This window comes from Myodes glareolus, chromosome 17 (genome assembly GCF_982192425.1).
Source record: "Myodes glareolus chromosome 17, mMyoGla1.1, whole genome shotgun sequence".
NCBI lineage: Eukaryota > Metazoa > Chordata > Mammalia > Rodentia > Cricetidae > Myodes > Myodes glareolus.
The window spans coordinates 29,792,822-29,812,386 of NC_142042.1; the positions used below are offsets into that span (position 1 = coordinate 29,792,822).

At 38.9% G+C, this 19,565-nt stretch overlaps 1 long non-coding RNA gene across 3 annotated transcripts; it reads right to left on the minus strand.

Annotated features, from left to right (window-relative positions):
* Positions 1 to 1,248: 1,248 nt before the first annotated feature.
* Positions 1,249 to 16,367, minus strand: LOC125414775 (uncharacterized). 3 transcript variants are annotated; one of them, XR_007236369.3, is made up of 5 exons: positions 16,264 to 16,367; positions 12,034 to 12,213; positions 11,768 to 11,892; positions 5,619 to 5,668; positions 1,249 to 5,105 (listed from the first exon to the last, which is right to left on the minus strand). It is a non-coding gene; the product is annotated as an uncharacterized LOC125414775 (long non-coding RNA). The 3 variants fall into 3 exon arrangements; XR_014997595.2 differs by lacking the exon at positions 16,264 to 16,367 and adding an exon at positions 16,158 to 16,253; XR_015735309.1 differs by lacking the exon at positions 16,264 to 16,367 and adding an exon at positions 13,281 to 13,734.
* Between the last annotated feature and the right edge of the window lie 3,198 nt (positions 16,368 to 19,565).

A 19,565-nucleotide genomic window follows, 5' to 3' on the forward strand; every position in this document is an offset into this window, starting at 1 on the left:
GCTCAACGTACTTTTGCAAACTGTTTTCTTTCTGTGTCTCTTTATTCAGGCTACATTAGAACCCAAACAAACAATCTGCCTCTCTGAATATAAACCACACTTTCACCCTTCTGTGTGAAACACTTCATAGAACACTTCAAATACAATCCTCACCTTGGTCTGAAGGCATGAATCTCTTCCCCTATGGTAATTTCCATACGGTGATGCTGAAACCAGCGACTTTGTATAATTTATCTCATCTCCCTAGTAAACACACTTTAGGTAGCACCCAAATGAGATTTTACTTTTATACTGATAACACTTAGAAAGAATATGCATAATATTCTTTCCACTGCCACCTAATAGTCATCTGACAGCGGAGAAATGAATACCACCTAAAATAGGAAAACAAAGGGAACCATGAGAACACTTGCAGACAGGGTCTCATCTGAGAACTTATCTACCAAGAGAAAGGCATGTGTTATTTGGGTTGCTGAAAGAGGACATTCTTACATTTAGTGAAAGAGGGATCAAAGTGGGAATTCTAAAACTGATTCTAAAAGTGGTGGAGGTGGGTGAGAGTCCCTAGAAAATGACCCTGGACATGAAAGGCAACTTAAGCTCGGGTGAGGAGGAGAACTAAAGAAACTGGTCGGCATTGTGAACTGTGAGTGGGAGGGAGGAAGTGCTCAGAACTGGCTTCCCGAGTACCAGAGCAGGAAAGATGAAAGTCGAGCGGAGCCGAGATCTCATTGATGTCCATAGCAACAGTAACAACACCGTGGAACACATTGTCCAGCATACAGGGGAGTGTCAGGGCTTTATTGTTTGGACGGTTGATCAGTTAGGCATTGTGTAGTACACTTCAACTAGGAGAAGAAAAAAAACATCCATGAGCAAGAAGGGCCAGGCCCAGTCTGGAAGAAGGTACCAAAACAATGCCGTTGATTTCAGCCACGACAGTGTTCACGGTGTAGAAAAGGTAGAACTGATAAAGCCAAGACATTCGCATTCAAATCAGACAAGGAATCAAAAGCTGCTTTATCCAGACTGGGCCCACACCTAGGAAAACCACATTCCAAAGGACTGGAGTCGGTGGAATCTTCTGTGAAGCTAGTGCAGTAACTTTAGAGCCATCAAAGAAAGAGACAAGTGTGAAGGGCGAAAAATTATGCCCTGTGAAAAACAGCAGTGGGCAATGGCCTAAAAACTAGCCTTTCATTGTATACTTTCAATACTTTATAGAAGTGAAGCAAGTTCAGACACCAATGAAATCACATCAGTTTTATTGCTGTTGAAATCTTCTGTTTTTTGCCTACATATCATTTTTTTTACACAATTGTGCAACTCTTCTTGAGGCTTTGCATTCCTCTCTAATTAACATAAGATATAACATTAATTAGTTGAAGTAAAGCTAATGTAAAAAAAGATTGTTTTTGCACTTAACTGCATTTCAAGTTCAAAAACAAAAGCTACAAGCAGATAACATGGCAAACACACATGAGTTCTCTGTTGTCTTTAAAGCTGAGGTCATAGAGAAAATAAAACATTCATTTACAAATGAGTCATTTATCCTCTTCCCATAAACTTTGTGGTAAAATAATTAATTGACTAATTCAAAGTTAACATTGCCAGACATGCAAGCAAAGGCTTTCTATACATCTCAAACATTTTCTGAAGGAAAATGTCCCAATTAAACTAACTATTCTTGTGCGAACGAGAACACGAAGCTAGAGATTCCTTTACTATCAGCAGTAGTGTGCATTGATTAAACTCTTGTTGGAGATCAATAGTGTGTTATTTTCACAAGCCTAAAATGTCTTTCCTGTTAACTCCACTTCTATACATTATTCTTTCCTAAAAAATAGGCAAATGCACAAGGACCTGCATGGACATGTGTAATAATTGGGAAATTCTTTTCATCAGTAAGGACTGTGAGCATCTTTTCACACATCTCTTTCTGCATAAATGTAAAGCCATCCCCTTACACATCCTCCCATCTCAATGTTTCTTTTATTCAGTGCTAGGGACCAATCCCAGGGCCCCTTCCTGCCCTCTAGGCAAGATCTCTACCAGCAAGCCACACGTCCACTTGGACTTAAGAAAGCCACTAGGACTTAAGAAAAAGCACAGTGAGCAGAGGCTGTGTGGGACCTAGGGGCACTAAAGCAGTCGGAAGTGCAGCATCTTCATTAATCAAGAGGATGTGGTCCTCGTCACTGGTGTCTGTGTTCTTTTTACCAGGGGTGCATGCACGGCACTCAGTCTTGGTGCCATCGGAGTCATGGCCATATTTCTGATCATAGCCTTAGGTGGCTTAACCTTCAGCCTCACCAGCCTTCTCTAATTCTATGTTATATATAAACCTTCTAAACTATTCCTTTTGTCTGTAAACTGTTCAAATTGCATTTTGTTATATGAAACCAAGGACCCTGGACAACACAGTCTTGTGGTGGAGATACAAGCAATTCACCATACAGTAGTAAGTCTCCTTCAGAGTCACCAGACTTTGCGAGTACCAAGTCCGAGTCTCATTATCTACCCTGGGGTGATTCACAGTGATGCCGGTGAATTTTTGATGTTTCAAGTTTCCTACCTTGATTGGTTTCCTGCACTACAAAATTTAATCTATAAACTGATTGTGCAGAAAACACAAAGCTCATTTTCACTAATTTCAAAGAGGTTATACATGCTGTCCCTTCGATGGGATAAAAATATTAGCAGGAGGACGGACTTGATAACTGGTAAAGGCAGGCATCCTCTATCCGTGCTGGCATTCACAGCCTCTGCAACTCTTGTGTTCCTAGCAAACACCTCTAAACTTCTTGCTCCCAACTGTATCATCGATTTGGTCCCTAAAACACCAGCATGCCTGGTAACTCTTCCTGAAAGCTGTCTGTGAAGGAAATACGCCATTACTCCTGAGATAGGGGAATTATTAGGAGAGTTTAGGAGTTGGTGCCCTTACATACTATGAGCAGATGAGAGGGAATGAACCAGGAACCACATGTTGACACAACCCCCTTGACTTTTCTGATACAAATCATCTCTCTGGGTTGCCATCTTAGAAATGAGAGAAATTGCACATGGGTACATTGCTTTACAAGACTACTTCCTGCCTCACTGTTAATGTTTTCTACTTTATTCAGACATTGCAATTTTCATGTATCTGTTCACTGTCATTTTTTCAGTGAGTGCATGTTGAGTGCCCATCTCTACTGCACTGACACTTTTCTAAGATCTGAAGACACAGTAACAAAAGCAATCAATAAAGTTTCCTCACTTCCATGCAACTTGCATGCAATGATTGCTGATGTTATGTGCCCAAAAGGTTATGTACTTGATAAGATTATATAGATGTACGATTAACATCAAAGACTATTTAACCTATATGAATTCAGAGGGAAGACTTTAAGTAAGATCCCAATTACTGGACTACTTGAACCATACAAAAGAGACAAGTTTAAGGGCCTCCATATAGACTTTTAAAAAAGATATCAACTCTAGTGGGAGGCATAAACTAACGTAGTAGATGATAATACGTGTTCGGAGGGGATCGCCTTAGGGCTTATTTTACTATTTCATGGGATGTGAGTCTATCAGGAAATGGATGCCCAAAACACAATGTACAATTTAGAGTCCCCTAAGGGAAGAGTCATAAATGGCACTGCATGTAAAATGAACTTTGAACTCTGAATTCTGCCTATAATGTGGAATATCAAAACAGAGGTGCATATTCTTAAAGAGATGCACCTACTCAAAAACCGTTTCCCCTGATCAGTAGTTTAAGGAACTGGACATTTTCTACCAGTAGAACACACACCTTCATGAAATTGTGATGTTTTAAGAATTTGTCCTAACAAAAAAGAATTCTGCCTTTTATGTACAATGCTAAGGTGTCAAACTAGAATAAGGAGAGCAAAATTATAAAGACATAGCAGGGCAATCCTGGGTGGAACTGAATAGGAATAAAAAGCTCTTCAGAGAACCAAACTGCTTCCCCAAAACAATGCGCTAGATGAAACTGTGAGGACAACGAATCAGCCGAGAACGCGTTAGAATCCCAACCTCACACTAACTCTGGAAGGATACAGACATCTTTGTGTATGACAAGGATGAAAAGAGGAGATTTTGTCTTCCATATATGTTAACAGCGTTGTGTGTTTGCTTCTCTTGTTACTTCAGACTTGCACAGAGCAACTTCTCAAACACCAGTTTCCTTAATCTATTTCATCTGTGGTCATCGGCAATGAGCAGCAATCTCTTGGAGTCCTCATTGTGTTTTAAGAACCAAGCACAGGTGATCTCTAGCTGTATCTAGGAAAAACGAGGGACGCCGAAGCTCATTTGCATCCATGGATATTGGGCTTCCAGCCTGTGTTCTTTAAGCCCTGGTGTGGGACCTGAACAGTAACAATTTGTAAATCTTTTAAAGAAAGGTGAAAATCAGCGAAGCGGCCATCCTAAAGCCCTGATGGCTCACAGATTAGTGGCCTGCCATTAAGAAGCTCCTGGCATTGGGTCAGGGAGTTGGAGCCATAAACATTATCAGCTAACGCTGAGTTTCCTGGAGCCGCAGAAAGAAATGAGTTTGTTACTACTTCTGGTATTAATCATAGTAAGTGCTTTATCTAAGGCTGTCATGTTTAGTTTCTCGGTGCAATTTACCTCTCAGGCACACTGTTCACGGTATCAGCTGGCCTTATCTTTTAACTTATAGTCTTCAAGTGCCTAAATGTATTTCCTCCAACATTCCCACAGTTAACACGACAAAGTCAACATGTGGTATTTTAAGACAATGCTGGGCCACGTTAGGAAAGACAGAGCTGCTGAGATCAGACCACTCCTAGCACCTGTTGAAAAGCTTCCCAGACAGCTCCGGTTCTCGGGCTAATTGTGAATGTTAAACGTTGAGTTCAAGCATGTGCATTAATAAATGCATTTGTCGCATGTGTTACCTTGGGCGAGAAAATAGAATAGAGATCTCCTGATCCTATATCCTGGTATCCTGCTCATATTTTCTCACCCGACCCTCATTAGTCAACGCAGTCAGATGGCTCGTGAGGGATTGGAAGATGAAGCTCTGCTTCTCCAAATCACAGACGAACCGGAGGGGCACAGTCAGTCTGCAAGAAATTCAAGACAGTAACAGGGCAGAGATGGACAGTTTGGCAAACGTGTCGTGAGGGGGAAAGTGTGTAGTCCTTATAAACCTAGTCCTCAGGTCACATAGGAGGCAGAGGTATACCTGAGTGTAAGATATGCCTTGAAGGTTAGACAGCTAATAATATTCCACTCTGCACAACCCTATTTCATTGTAGTCCTCTTATGATCTGCTAATAATCCTTTATAATTAAGCTTCCAGGATAATATTAAAATGTAATCCACATGAACACCAATCGCAGTGTCTTTCAAGGGCTGAAGTGGTTCTTGCTCCCAGCCCTGCATGACAATCACCATGCAGCTTTAATTTCACATTTTTAAATGGTTTGCCCCAAGATTTAAGGAAAGTTTATGATGTATTTCAATCCATAAATGCAGTGGAAACAGGCCTTAGTTAAACCCACACTGTTGAAAGTTTGTCAAAGGTATAGGCATCATGCCTTCCCATCTTTTCCCATCTTTCAAGCTAAAAATACCTGCAGCATCCCCACAGGAGAGAGAGGGAAGTCGTCTTTCAAGAAGGAGCCTGTGGAATGTTCACAGTAAAAAAAAAAAAAAAAAAAAAAAAAAACTGATCAGGCCATACACTGCAAATCAATGGTATGAAGCAATTAAAACAATGTGATTATTATATGTGAAATTAAACCTTATTCCTACATTTAAGCATTTTCAGTTCTTCTCTTTTAGCATATTATCTCCCTTAAAGCTTTATAAATCTGATTTTTGTCCAATAACTGAATGGTAACTTGAACCAATAATAATTATCAGGAGGAGCACATTCAAAATATATTACTTCAAGTCACGCGGTCATATATTCCAGTACAACTTGGTTATGAACATAATATATTGCCTAAGTCTACTTCAGAGACTTGTTCCTGGAATATTATAAATATTGATGCTGAAGTTGATGTAGTGTTTCAAAATGTAACATCTATTTCACCTGACAAAATTTAGCCTGTTTGCAAAAGTCAAAGTCAGTTCTCTAACCACACATAGAGACAGTGAGTGGGGACTGAAGGGGCCACCAGAGACCAGTCTTCTAACTCTGCCCCTCACGTGGCAATATAAGAACTGGGGTGACCAGCTATAGTGTACTGATTTAAAACCATGGGTTTGTCACTAAAATAGAAGAAAACGGCCAATTATTGCGTAATCTTGTAAAACGATTTTATTTCATTTTTAATCCACAGAAAACAATGTGGTATTTGTGTAGACTTTTTCCAGTATCAGGACGAAGTAGGAAAACAGGATGTTCTCAGATGCAAAATAATGCTGCTATGATTGAATCTAGATTAGTGAAGTGCTAGGAAAAGAAGATTTCTCCTCAAGTCGCTGTTTGGGAAAAGTTACAATCAGACAGTTGAGAAAATTTAAACAATTCTGTCGAGGAGGAGCGTTTATTTATATATTTTTAAACAAAACCAATGGACAAATTCAAAGGGCATGACTTATGCGTATCATTTAAACCATCTAAAATAGCTCACATCAGGTCAATGGTAATAACTCCCTTGTGAGTTTTCTAAGAAATATCGAAAGAGAAACATCTATTTTTATAGATTTCTTATATAATACAATCCTCAGCATCAAGAACATCAGCCTGGGAATGGTAAAAGGGCATTTCGCATACGTTAACTATGTTCCAGGCCCTGTGACAAACAAGGATGGCATTGAAAAGAAGGAAGAGGAAGAGCAGGAGAGGGAGGAAGAGGAGGAGGAGGAAGAAACCACAGAGAATCCATCTTCCAAGAGCTGTTATTCTAAAAGCCATAGAGATGTGGGAGGGTGAAGAAGAGAAATGAGGAGACCAGAGAAAGCAAACTGAACACAGAACAGAACTCGGTGCAAAGGTGTCTGAGATGACACAAAGACAAGGTGGACTCTGAACTGGCTGAACAGATGGCACGGGGTCAAACAGAGATGGTAAATAACTGTAGAGTACCCACTTTCCACCGGCGCATTCGAATAAAACATTTTAAAAGATTGTACCTGCAGCTCCAGATAATCAGTCCAATGCAGCATACAGTTTACAGTCCATATAAAATGGAAGACAAAGTCAACTGAAGTATGCTATGAATGTAACAAAATTATAAGTCAAAAGTACAAACCCACAAAAGACAAAAAACCAAACAAAACACCCACACTGAAAAGGAAAGAGGGAAGGTTAAGACCTAACTGAATCGTGCCTAGCATGGGATATTCAACACTTGGTAAAAGGTGGGTGCTATGTGATGTGGTAGTGCCCAGCCTGGGATTTAGCATTCCAATGCCTGCATTTAAATCCTAGCTCTATTGTTCCCCAGGGTTGTGAGCAAGGTAAGAAACCTAACCTCTGTAAGCCTTACTTTCCCTACAGGTATACTCTGAATAAACCTTTCCCTCCAGCGCAGACTAACTTTCGAGTTGATATCTGTTCCTCGACTTCAAATTCCTCTTGCATTATAACCTGTTTATTCACAATCAATCTTATGTACATCAGCTACAGACGTTCAGGTGTATAGTGATTTTAGCAGTTTTGGGAATTTGCCAGCCATGTGCTCTCTTCTCATTGAAATAATTTTGATAAATATTCCATTCGATTTAGTTTTAGATGTTTCTATCATTTAAAAATATTTGGCTTTGTAATTTTAAACTTTGAGTTTCAAATGTTTAACCAGCTAATACAATTACCAAACATAATTGCCTAGTTGAATTTCAAAGTGACCAGCTAATAATTAGCACTAACTGAATGATGCTTCTCTTCAGTTTGACTCCAAGGGCTCTAAGCTCAGCAGGCTTATGTAAACGCTTCTGGTGCATTTGCCTGCCTGTTACTGATATATTTAAATTAATGCATTTATACTCTATTTAATTACTTCATTTTGACTATGGACATATTTTTATATTACACTTTCAAATTCTAGTTAATCTTTAAAAGTATTTATTAAAATTGACACCAGTTTTCTTTGCAAATTTTCTTTAATATCATAGATATGGCAAGTAGTGTTCACATTGCTCTCTAGTTGGTAAGTAATGTAGCATTTAAGAGTAGGCTTCTTTTGGTGGTGTAAAATCAATCTCATTTTTCTAATTAAGAAGATTATCCTTAAGTCATTAACAAATTGAAATTTGCTTCTTCATCATCTGTATCATATTAAATCCATAGGCAACACAGAATGTATCCATATTATTGAAACATTTATTTTTAAATGATGGCATATTAAGTTACCAAGAAAGCAGCAAGAAAATTCTAGAAGCAGGAATTTCATAGCTATTTTGTGAACATAATTTAATAAACTTACAAGAACAATAACAATTAAAATTATAAAGGGTAAATAAGCAGAATAAACAACAACAATATGCTTAGTTCATACATGCAAGTTTTTATTACATATGTAATATAATATGCTTACCACATAAAAAGTTTTCACAAGTAAATAAAAGGTTTGCAATTCAAAGAAGTAGTAAATAATAGAAAATAAGCAAAGAAATCAAAATAAAGTAATGGCCAATAAACTTTATTCGCTCTCAAAGTCAAGCAAAGACAAATACATATATAACAGATTCAAACCAACAAAAATATGAAAGTCAAGCTAGTGGGAGAGACTGTGGGAGCTAATAATAATATGGGGGCAAATTCATAAGTGGGTGCCCCCTTTCAGAAGGCATCTTGGCGCTGTATGCGGAAGCTTTAAACACAGATACCATCCACTTCACTCTTTACACTTCGAAAAATTTATTCTGAGGAAATGATTAAAATGTGTGCGGGAAGGAAGAATCCAAGGAATGGACAGTTGAAAGCTGTCTTGTCTATCCCAAATTTGAATTATTGTCAACATATTTGTTTACAATAGAATACTCTTGCAATATATAGGCAAATGGTTTGGGGGATAATTTTTAAGAACATGTTACACAATAAGTACTAAATAATCTTGTTAAGGAAATCAAAACATCAAGCTGGTGGGGGCTGGTCAGAGATAAATCTCTATTAACTAGCAGCTTCCGGGTGTTCATCCCTTCTACTCTGTTCAAGGTTACCCCACCTTGTTGTTTTTAGTCTGTAATTTCATTCATGTTTTTAAAACAATTATTACTCCTTTAATAAAAGGGTAATATGTTTGTGTACTGGATAAAGTATCTTCCAAGTATTAATTAGATCAATCTGCAAGAGAAAAGCCCCAAACTGCAGGACTTCACTGGACAGATTTCTTTTCAAACTGAAAACATCTACATTCTGCTTCCAGGGTTCTAAATTTGCACCATTATTCATGGGCAGAAAGCAGGAAAATTCTGATAGGAATTAATTTTCTCATCTTGCTTCCTATCTGCAAGTATGGTTTCTCTGAATATTCTTTACTCTTTGGACAAAGTGTCCTATCTGGTTTATTCAGGGGGCTCTAATTATGTCAAATTTCACTCGAGACTGAAATCCACTAAAGACTTAAGTGTGATCAGTTTTGTTTACCACCGTTTAGACCAAGACTTCAAAGGTCCATGAATTAGGCCAGTGCTGTTTAGATTTGGTACCAACTACAAACATACCGTAATGTGCAGAGCTGATAAGGGATGTGATCAATAGCCAGATAACACCCCACAGCTGGCGCTGTAGAACAGGGAGATGAGCAAAAATGACCTGATGTTCCCAGCGTTTGTTTATAGCCTATTGATCAATCGTGAAAGCAGAGTCGTGTGTTCCAAATGGCCTGACTGCTCAGGCCAAAGTTTCTTACAGCATTATTATCAAACAACAATCCAGAGTAGCTGGAGGGTTTTAGTGTGTGTGTGCATGTGTGCGTATGTCTCTATGCGTGCATCTGCATGAGTGTGTGTCTCTGTGTGTGTTGTCTGTGTGTGTGTGTGTATGCCTCTGTGTGTGTGTCTTTGTGTGTGTATGTATCTCTGTGTAACTGTGGCTGTGGTTGTGTGTGGATCTGCATGTGTGTGTATGTCTGGGTCTGGGTCTCTATGTGTATCTGTGTGTACGCATTATTTTAACTTAGTAGTATTTTCAATGATATATTTTGCCACTTACCTTGAAACCATTCTGAAAACACAATCTTCGCTATCTAAGTCAAATGCAAATAAAAAGTTGTTCAATTCAAGCTCTGAAATAGCTCAAGACAAAGAGTATGAGAGCTTTAAAATTAATTCACTCAGTATCTCAAAGAATCTAAATCACCTTAAAATGTGTTTATTTTGTGTGCCGTTTGGAGAACTTGCAAGATTCAGTTCTCGCCTTTCTACCAAGTGGTTTCTTAGGTATCAGGCTTGGAGAGGCAACACCTTCTCCTACTGAGTCATTTTGCTAGCCTATTCAAGCTTATTATGTTTTTAACATGAGAGCTCAAGATATAATTCTAATATGGAGACTAAGTATTCTTTTTTAGGTGAACCTTAAGCAACTTGATACATTTCTTTAAAAATTTATCACTCCGTGATTTCTGATTATAGGGCTTAATACTGGGAGTTTAAGTGAGGTTTCAGTATATCTGTACTGAGTATTTGCTGAACTGGACTGATTGTATTCTATGTGTGAAACTCCACCTAAGCCTTACACCAACAGCACCCACAGTAACAAATGCAATACAAATGCAGTAACAAATGGGAAAGATGCTCTCCTTGTCGAGGGGAGGGAACTAAACGATAAAAAGTAAGTTCTAGCCAGAGAATGGTAGAGTTGAGTTTGAAACAAGACAGTCCGTCTCTTCACGCCTGTGCCTTTGTAGAACCATTAAGAAAATTTTCTTGCACTTTGAATCTGTATGTTAAGGTACGCATCTTTCAACTTCTTTATTCAGTATGTTCTTAAAAGTTACAAGTGCAATGTGGAGGTTACTTTAAGAAGTCAAGATATTTTTTAAATCATCTATCTTGGCCTCTGGCTCCAAGGGAAAGAATCAGTTATCACCCATGACCAGTCCTCAGATTAGATTCCCCAAAGTATCTCAACACTGAGTTTACATTCACTGTGGTAATAAAGCTACATTTCAAAAAACGTTAAGTGGTACTGGATACAAACTTAAGGAACACTTTTTAAGACTTTTATGGCAGAAGTTGAATGAAATTTCATCTTGTCTCTCTGATTTTAGATTTCAGTAGTTATCAAAATAAAACATCACAAATTGGTGAGCTTTAAAATAAGCTTTATCTGCCCTGGTGTTGTTTGACAGCCAGTCGCTGGTGTCACCTGCAGCATGAAGTCAGCTGCAGTAATTAAGTTTCAGTCTCTTGGGGTAGAGAATTCTCACAGCAGTAAAACAAATACTTAATGAATTACAGGGAATAAAAGAAAGGACACAGGCCAAGGAAGAAGAAAGGGGAGGAGTTGAAAAGAATACCAACAAAAATAAAACGAAAATGTTGGATAAGAATCCCTTTTCTAAGCATATTATTTTTACCTTTTGAGTAGGAAATAAGCCAGATGTTTATTTTTAAAACTATTTACTCAAGAAGCAAAATGCCTATATTTGTTGCATAAAATGTAAGCTACAATTAGACGAACAAAAATACATCCATCATCAAAATAATTAAATTTGAGTAACACTTCAATTGGTTAGGTCAGAAACCATAAAGTGATTCATGTGTGTGTGTGTGTGTGTGTGTGTGTGTGTGTGTGTGTGTGTGTGTTTATATCTGCAAGTCCACTTACTTCACTGAAGGCACATCTGGGTGTTAGTTTTGCATAAGGCGCATTCCTGTCTTTCATCTTTTGCTCTGTGAGTGGGAGTTGGTGGGGAGGGGGAAGGCTCGTCCTTCTTCTTCTGCAAGGAAAGCCTGTGATTAAATGGGACAAAACCAAAGATGCTCATTAGAAGTCATAGTGATTCCCAGCATGCTTGAAGGAAAAGTTCAGATTCCTTACCCCAGAGGCTGCCCTGAACTTAACTTCCTCCTGGAGACATCAGGATAACTCACCTTCTACACACTGGAAGAGCTGACTGAAGTTTCAGTGCATTTCCCAGGCAAATTTAGTGGACCTTGAAATGTGCCTGGGAACAGTGTCGCCATGCAAGATCTTTCCTGCTGTGGACTCTTGATGCTGCAGAAGCAGGTAGACTCAGATGTGATGGGAAGGTAGCGTGGTGTTCTCTTTGCCTAAAGGAAGAGAGCTTTTGAGGATGTTTTACCTTCTTAATTGAACTGCTCCATTTTAATTCTTACTCAATTAGATGTCGTTTAGATGCCAGGCAACATTAATTTACATTTATGCATTTGGAAATTTCATCTAGCTATTGGTTCGTATCAGAATCATTTGAGACCTGTCTGTAAACAATATTCAAATTCACTGTCATGCCGCAAGATTTAGTGTGTGTACGTGCATATACATGTATTGGGGGAAGCAGGAGATAAAGAAAAGGAAAATTGAAAAAGTCATATCAGTAATTAACATAGAGTGAGACCTTGTAACAAACAAATTGGTTTTCTTTTTTCCCTGTTCCTTCGTCTCTTCTTTGGTTTTGACCTCAGCCTGACAATTAGAATGTCTTGGTGGGTGACTGTGTGGTTCGGGGCGGGGGGTACATATATTTTCACAGAAGATTTCGGAGGATTAAGACCTCTCAGTGCTGATGATCCGTCTGCTTCTTCAGGGCCCATACTTTGGAGGGAGTGCCATGTGATTTCACATCGGAGTGTTCATAACCTGAGTTCTTAAGCTGTGTATGAAACAGATTTCAAGGGATCCAGCCCTGATTAAAACAGTTAGCCCGCTCACATCCCCCTATTTACTGTGGATTACGGGGAGGGAAGTAGGGGTTAAATCTGGAGGTCTTCCTGCTTCCCCAGAGGTTAACCTGGCAGCCAGCTTGGCACCCACGGAGAGCTGACAGGTAGCAGGATTTGTCTAAGCAGGCTGCCTGAGAGCCAACAAGGAAAACCGAAGCTCTGGATTAGTTCTGGATTATGTTGTCAGAGTGAAGGCTGATGGACAAACTGCAGAGGAATAAAACGCAATCTGTTTGGGGAGAGAGGCAGCGTGCATAGCTTCCATTTTTCAAGAAATGACAAGAAAAATCATTAATAATTTGTAAATCCGTGTCCATTAACTTTTCTCTTTGTTTCCCAAGACGGCCTTTTTAACATGAGTTTGCCACTGTCCTATATCTCTCCTGCCTGGTGACAGATGGGAAGATAGATATGAAATTGGATTCATAAAATAATACCTCCGTCTCCATGAAAGACACTCTGTTCTCCTAATACCATGCTGTCCTGCACTCCGCACCAAGGACGGAAGGCAACTTTGACACCGCGATAGCCAAGTACACATGTTCTCTCTCTTTCCTCTGTGATAAATTTTTAACACAATGACATCACTTAGTAAAATAACCAAAATAAAGTAAATATCATGACACCATTACTACGTGCATTATGGTGATAAAATGTGGTGCATGGTATCTCTCCCCATCCCCCCCCCTTCTTTTTATTTTTCTTCATGAAAGGACTTAAGAATTGGTCTCAGGAGTTATCTGAGGTAGCTCATAGCTATGAATATTCAATGGGCTTTACTAGAAACAAATGTGCTCTCTATATAAGAGATGTTTTGTGTTTCTCGCGCAGGAGTCAGAAACTTTCCTCAAGAATTGTGAAGGATTTCAATTTACCAACATGTCTAACATTCTTTAATAATTTCAGGGATTTTATTCTCTCTCCCTCAAAAGCTGAATAATGTACATTAGCACTTCCTGAAGTAAAAGCTAATAACTGTCATCAGACAATAGTTCTCTGATTAAGGTGAAACTAGAAAATACTTTCTAACCCTTCCTGAGTATCAAAACTGCAAGCATTTGAATATCATAGGTTTGATCTGAATTATCATCACTACTTTATGAAAGCTAAAGTAAACGGCACTCTGGGGATAACAAGACGAACATTCAAACCCTTATCAGAAGTACACAGGTTGTTTATTTATGCTCTTCTCGATGATTTTGTAACAAATTCCCTAAGTAGAATGGCTTTCTTCTTCACAGGTTTCAGCCCCTAATACCGGGCACTGTACCCTGCATCATAGAAAGAGAGGGTCCTATTTGGTTTGGGTATAGTTCCCTCTGGCCTATCCACCCTACACAGCAAATATTTCACAACTTTGCAAATAAATCAGTAGAAAGGATATAATATCCCAACTATTGAATTCATTTTAGTTTTAAAAAACAAGCAAAGAAATAAAGCTCATAGAAATCTTATTTTTCACAATTTTGCTCCGCTGGATGCTGATGATGCTTGAAGCACACAGAAAGAGTGGCCAGGAAAATAAACAGATCGAAACTACTTATGTAGAATTACAGAACCCAGAAAAGTTGTGAGCAGCTTGGAGATATACAGCTGCTTTAATATAGTCGATTAATCCCGTGTGCTTACAAACAAATGTTCAAATCCGTGTTTGCTTCCAGACAAGTTCAGCATTCAATTGACCATCCTTATGCAATACATCAATTGCACCAGTCAGCAACATCAGTTGGGTCACGTGACCCACCTGAGCATGTGGTCACACAGCCTTTCCTTACTCATTAAAGGCAATGACCATTAAAGACCTCGCTGACGTCTTGGTCTTCATTCTCCCTGTGTAGTATTAAATACAGCTTCATGGAGAAATCAGAGTTTTGTTTTTCCCTGACAAGAGCCTTGAAGCCGTGTTCTCCTTCATTGAGAATCGGCACTTACTGCCTGGTTCCATCCTGTCGGACAGAGGGATTCTTTGCCGCACACCTGGAACCACTAGGCACAAGCCACATGTCCCAGCACCCTAAATCTCAGATCATGCAATCCTGTTCTCATCAATCTCAGAACAAGCTAGCGATGAATTTAGTTGTGAAAGTAAAGAAACTAACGTTTTTGTTTTCTTGTTTGTTTCTAAAAATATATGAGCACTAAAAAGAAACAAGCAATTACATTTCATTTTGAGTGGTAAAATAACAACGAAGATAGCTAAATCCACGAATAACTGCTTAGAAAATCATGTTGGAAGAGAAGCAAAGCTTATGGAAAACCTCAAAGGATGTTTGTAGAATAAGAGAACTTTATTTAACTGCCATCAACTTTATGTACACAGAAGAAGCAATGGAAAAACAAACAAATGGGCTATGGTTTAGAGTTATATTAAAAACTCCAAATATTTACAGTTTTAAATATGCTAAAAGATTGGCAGAGGAAAAGGAGGCTTTAAAAGATATTATATGGGCAGTAATTACTGAATCACTGAGAGAAGTCCTCTGTTAGGAAGAATTCAAAGCAAGTTGTTGCCCTTTTCCATTTTCTCAAATCTAAGGGGCCACCTAAATATTTCCAGCCAAAGGCCATCTGCCTTTTCCATGACTATGCAAATTGATATTATACAGGCTTAGATAAATCCTCGGTGCTGAACAAAGACAAGATGGAAGGGTAGAAGGGAAATTAGAGAATCTTGGAACTCCTTAAACTAGTTGGCTTTATTAGCGGGATCCAACCACTATGGCACAGTCTTATCCCTTGCCTTTCCTCTTTGTGGCAGACCTCAGACCTTTAAAAAGGAAGATAAACCTTCCCAGACCAGGGCATGTCTGGCTAGGGGTGTGAAACCTGGTTTAATCACCTATCAAGCAAAATGATACTTGAGTTGGCAACAGACATATAAATTAAGAGTCCTTGGAAATTGCCCCATTCTCTCCAGGGGAGATGCTGTCCTGGAGGAGAAAAGAACAGAAGGCTGAGAAACTTACTCCTATTTCCGGAAGCTGGCTCTTCCGAAGCCAGCTAAAATGCCAGAGCACAAACAGAATGTTGAGAACACAGGTTAATTATTGATGCTATTGGCCCGCATATGATAGTCAAGGTCAAAAGAATAAATTATCTCACCAACAGCGAGCATTAAAAGAATTTTAAAAGAACATGGGGAAAATGAAGCAAAGATTCCCAAATGAAAACAAGGACAAAGAGTGACCACCAAACATAAACAGAATAAAAGCAAAAACATTATATGAAACTGAAAGAAAGGGTATTAGGTTGAGTATAAGAATAGAAACTCACTAACACATCAAGGTCAAGTGTAGGAACAGAAACTCACTAACACATCAAGCAGATCCGGGCAGAAGGCAGCAGTAGAATTCCTCTTACCACAGACATCTCTTTCTTCGGCTTTATGCTATTACCAGTACAAACATTATGACCACTTACCCAATAAATTCTGCTAAACTGAGCAATATTAATAGTCCACAAGGGCAAGTTCAGTCAAGAGAAACGCGTTTTCTGTCCTTTGCTTTGGCACGCACTAGTAATCTTGTGCTTTGTACAAAACTGGAACTTTGTACCAGTACAAATTACAACTCTGTGCTTCTCGGCCCCTCTTTTTAATACTATAAGCACTAATCGTCTTGTGGTTATGATTGCATATATTGATAGAAAGATTGCAAACTATTTTCCCTATTAATCTGTACCTGACCTGTTAAAACAGTGAGCCTAGCTAAGCATCGTTTATCTCAGAAAACATCTGAAGTCTAACTTGCCATGTGACAGAGTCAGTGGCTTTGACTAATGGGATCTCTAAGAAATAACAGTTTCTTCTGTTATTTTTTTCTTTTCGTTATGCACTTCTATACATGAAAAACAATGAAGAAAAGTTGAGAGTATTATTAATCCCTTGCAGAGATAAAATGGCAGAGTCAAGTAGACTCCAAAAAGACATTGTTATTTACGAATCAAAATATATCTGAGAACAGGGGAAGGAAATGACTAATATTATTGAAAGAACAAAAAGCAAGAAGTCAGTAACAGAGCTGTCACTGCGGCCACCATTAATAGTGGGTCAGCCCCTGGCTGTGGAGTTTTCAAAGCACCTTTTTAGTATGTATTGAATTGTGAATGTAAGTCACAAAATAGTCAGCATGAAATGCCATAGCTACTATTAATTATAAAAGTAACCATTACTATTTTGTGAACATTCGATGAGGAAAATCAGTCATTATAAAAGCAGTCATTTCCTGAGGCCACCTAGCTCAGTAAACGTGCTATGAAGGAAACTCTGATTCTCTATCCTCATCTCCAATGCAAGCACCAGACCAGAACATTGAGCGTCTATGCGGTCCCAAGTAGATGATGTTTACTTTTGACCACACCATATTCTCTAAGAAGCCATGATATCATTTTAAGTTAAAGCAATTAACGTAAAGGAAGTTTTAAAACTTCAGCTGGGGGAAGAGGAAACATCAAAATAACATTTCACAGATGGCTAAGGATATGAAACATCTTCAAATGTTACTCCAACTTTTGTTCTTAGTCTTTTAAATATTTCTTTTATAGCTAGACTGTGGTGCATACACCATTAATCTCAGCACTCTGGAGTTAAAGGCAGGAGGATCTCTGTGAGTTCAAGGCCAGTCTGCTCTACAGAACTAGTTGCAGGACAGCTAGGGTTGTAACACAGAGAAAACCTGTCTCAAACAAAACAAAACAAAACAAAAAAAAACAAAAAACCCACCAAATTTCTGTTTATTTCATGCCCCACCTTTTAACTGTGTTGTTTGCTTTTGTGATGTTTAGTTTTATGAATTCTTTGTATATTTTAGATACTAACCTGTTGTCAGATGAATAGTTGGTAAAGACGTCTTCCCCATTCCTCACTCAAATGATGGTGGTTTTTTGCCACACAGAGCTTTATAATTTCATGGGTCCCATTGACTAATTGTCGATCTTAGTGCCTGGGCTACAGACATCTTATTCAGAAAGTCCTTTCCTGCATGAGTCCAAGTGTATCACCTTTTCTCCTCCAACAGATCCAGGGTATCAAGTCTTCTGTTGGAATCAATAGTCCTGGGTAATTGTCCAGCTTTACCAGCACCATTTGCTGTAGATGCTATGTTTTTTAATGTGTATTATTGGCTTTTTTTCTTTTGTCAAAAATCACATGGCTGTAGGAGTGTAGGTTCATATGCGAATCAGGAAAGGAGTCCCGTTATTCACCGCTAGCATGAAGACAAACTTGTTTATCTTCTCTGGAATTCAATAAGAATATGTCTTTAAACTATAGAAATTGACCTATCACATGACCCAGCTATGCCACTCTTGGGTATCTACCAAAAGGATTCCATATCTCATCCATGCTCATTACTGGTCTATTCAGAACAGCCAGGAAATGGAAACAACCTTGATGTCCACCCGCTAATGAATGTTACTGGAAATATGATACATTTACACAGTGGAATATTACTAGGGCTTAAGAAAAATGAAATTTGCAGGTAAATGGATGGAAGTGGACACAATCACTCTGAGTGGGGTAGCCAAGATCAGAAAGATGGATGATCCATGTTTATCTAATTTGTGGACATTAGCTTTGACTCTTCAGATATGTATGTCTTATTTGGAATACATACAAGTTGAAAAATTAGTAACGGGTCATGTGGAATGAGTCTTTCTCTGTCCTACCAGCCAGCTCCCAAATAATGGCATGGAGACTTATATTAATTATGAAAAACTGACCTTAGCTTAGTCTTGTTCTCAACTAACTCTTATAGCTTAAATTAACGCATATTTTTTATTAATCTAGGTTCTATCACATGGCTTTTGCTTTTATTCCATTGTGTGTGTCTAACTCATTCTGCATCTGGCTGGTGTCTCTGCCTTCACCAGAATCCTCAGTATACCTAGAAGTCCCAACTAAGTCCTCTTTGCTATTGGCTATTCAGTTCTTTATTAAACCAACCACAGGAACACATGTTCACACAGTGTTCACACAACTATCCCACAGCAGTCACGGGATGGGGAGTTTTCAAAAGAGGGAAGATAGAATGCAGTAACATAAAAAGTTAGAAGTGATCATGCAGCAGTGGCACATGCCTTTTATCCACCACTTAGGAAGAGGCAGGTGGATTTCTATGAGGCTGAGGCCAGCCTGGTCTACAGAGTGAGCTCCAGGGCAGCCAAGGCTACACAGAGAAACCCTGTCTGGGAAAAAAACAAAACAAAACAAAAGTTAAAAGGGAAGTAATAGAATGAGGAAAGTTAAATTGAAGAAGGACGCTTAAAAGAAATCCTACACTAGCTCAGAACTGAGTATAATAGAGGGTTATTTATTTAGGGGTAGACTCACAGATCACAATCCTCTGCTAGACCTGCAACTAAATTCTGCAGCCGGAAAAGAGGCCGGAAGTGCGCTTTAAATCAGCATATATAGTAAAAGAGGCCACACCCAAGTGGGTGGGTAACTTAAAGGCTACTGGCGGTAGGAATTCAATAAGATTGAAGTTGGGGGTGGGAGGGCAGAGTAGTGGAGGCCCTAGCCATCCTTGTTGATCTATGGGCTACTCTGGGCTGGGGACAGACACTGTCTTCAGTCGTGCACCCACTGATGAGCCTACCAGAGTCCAGGGAAGTAGTTCCAAACCAATGCTGTAAACACAACATAGGGTGCAACCCACTGAGGGATCTCAATGAATATGTGACCATCAATAAGCAAGATATGTATGTGTGTCTTAACTGTATGC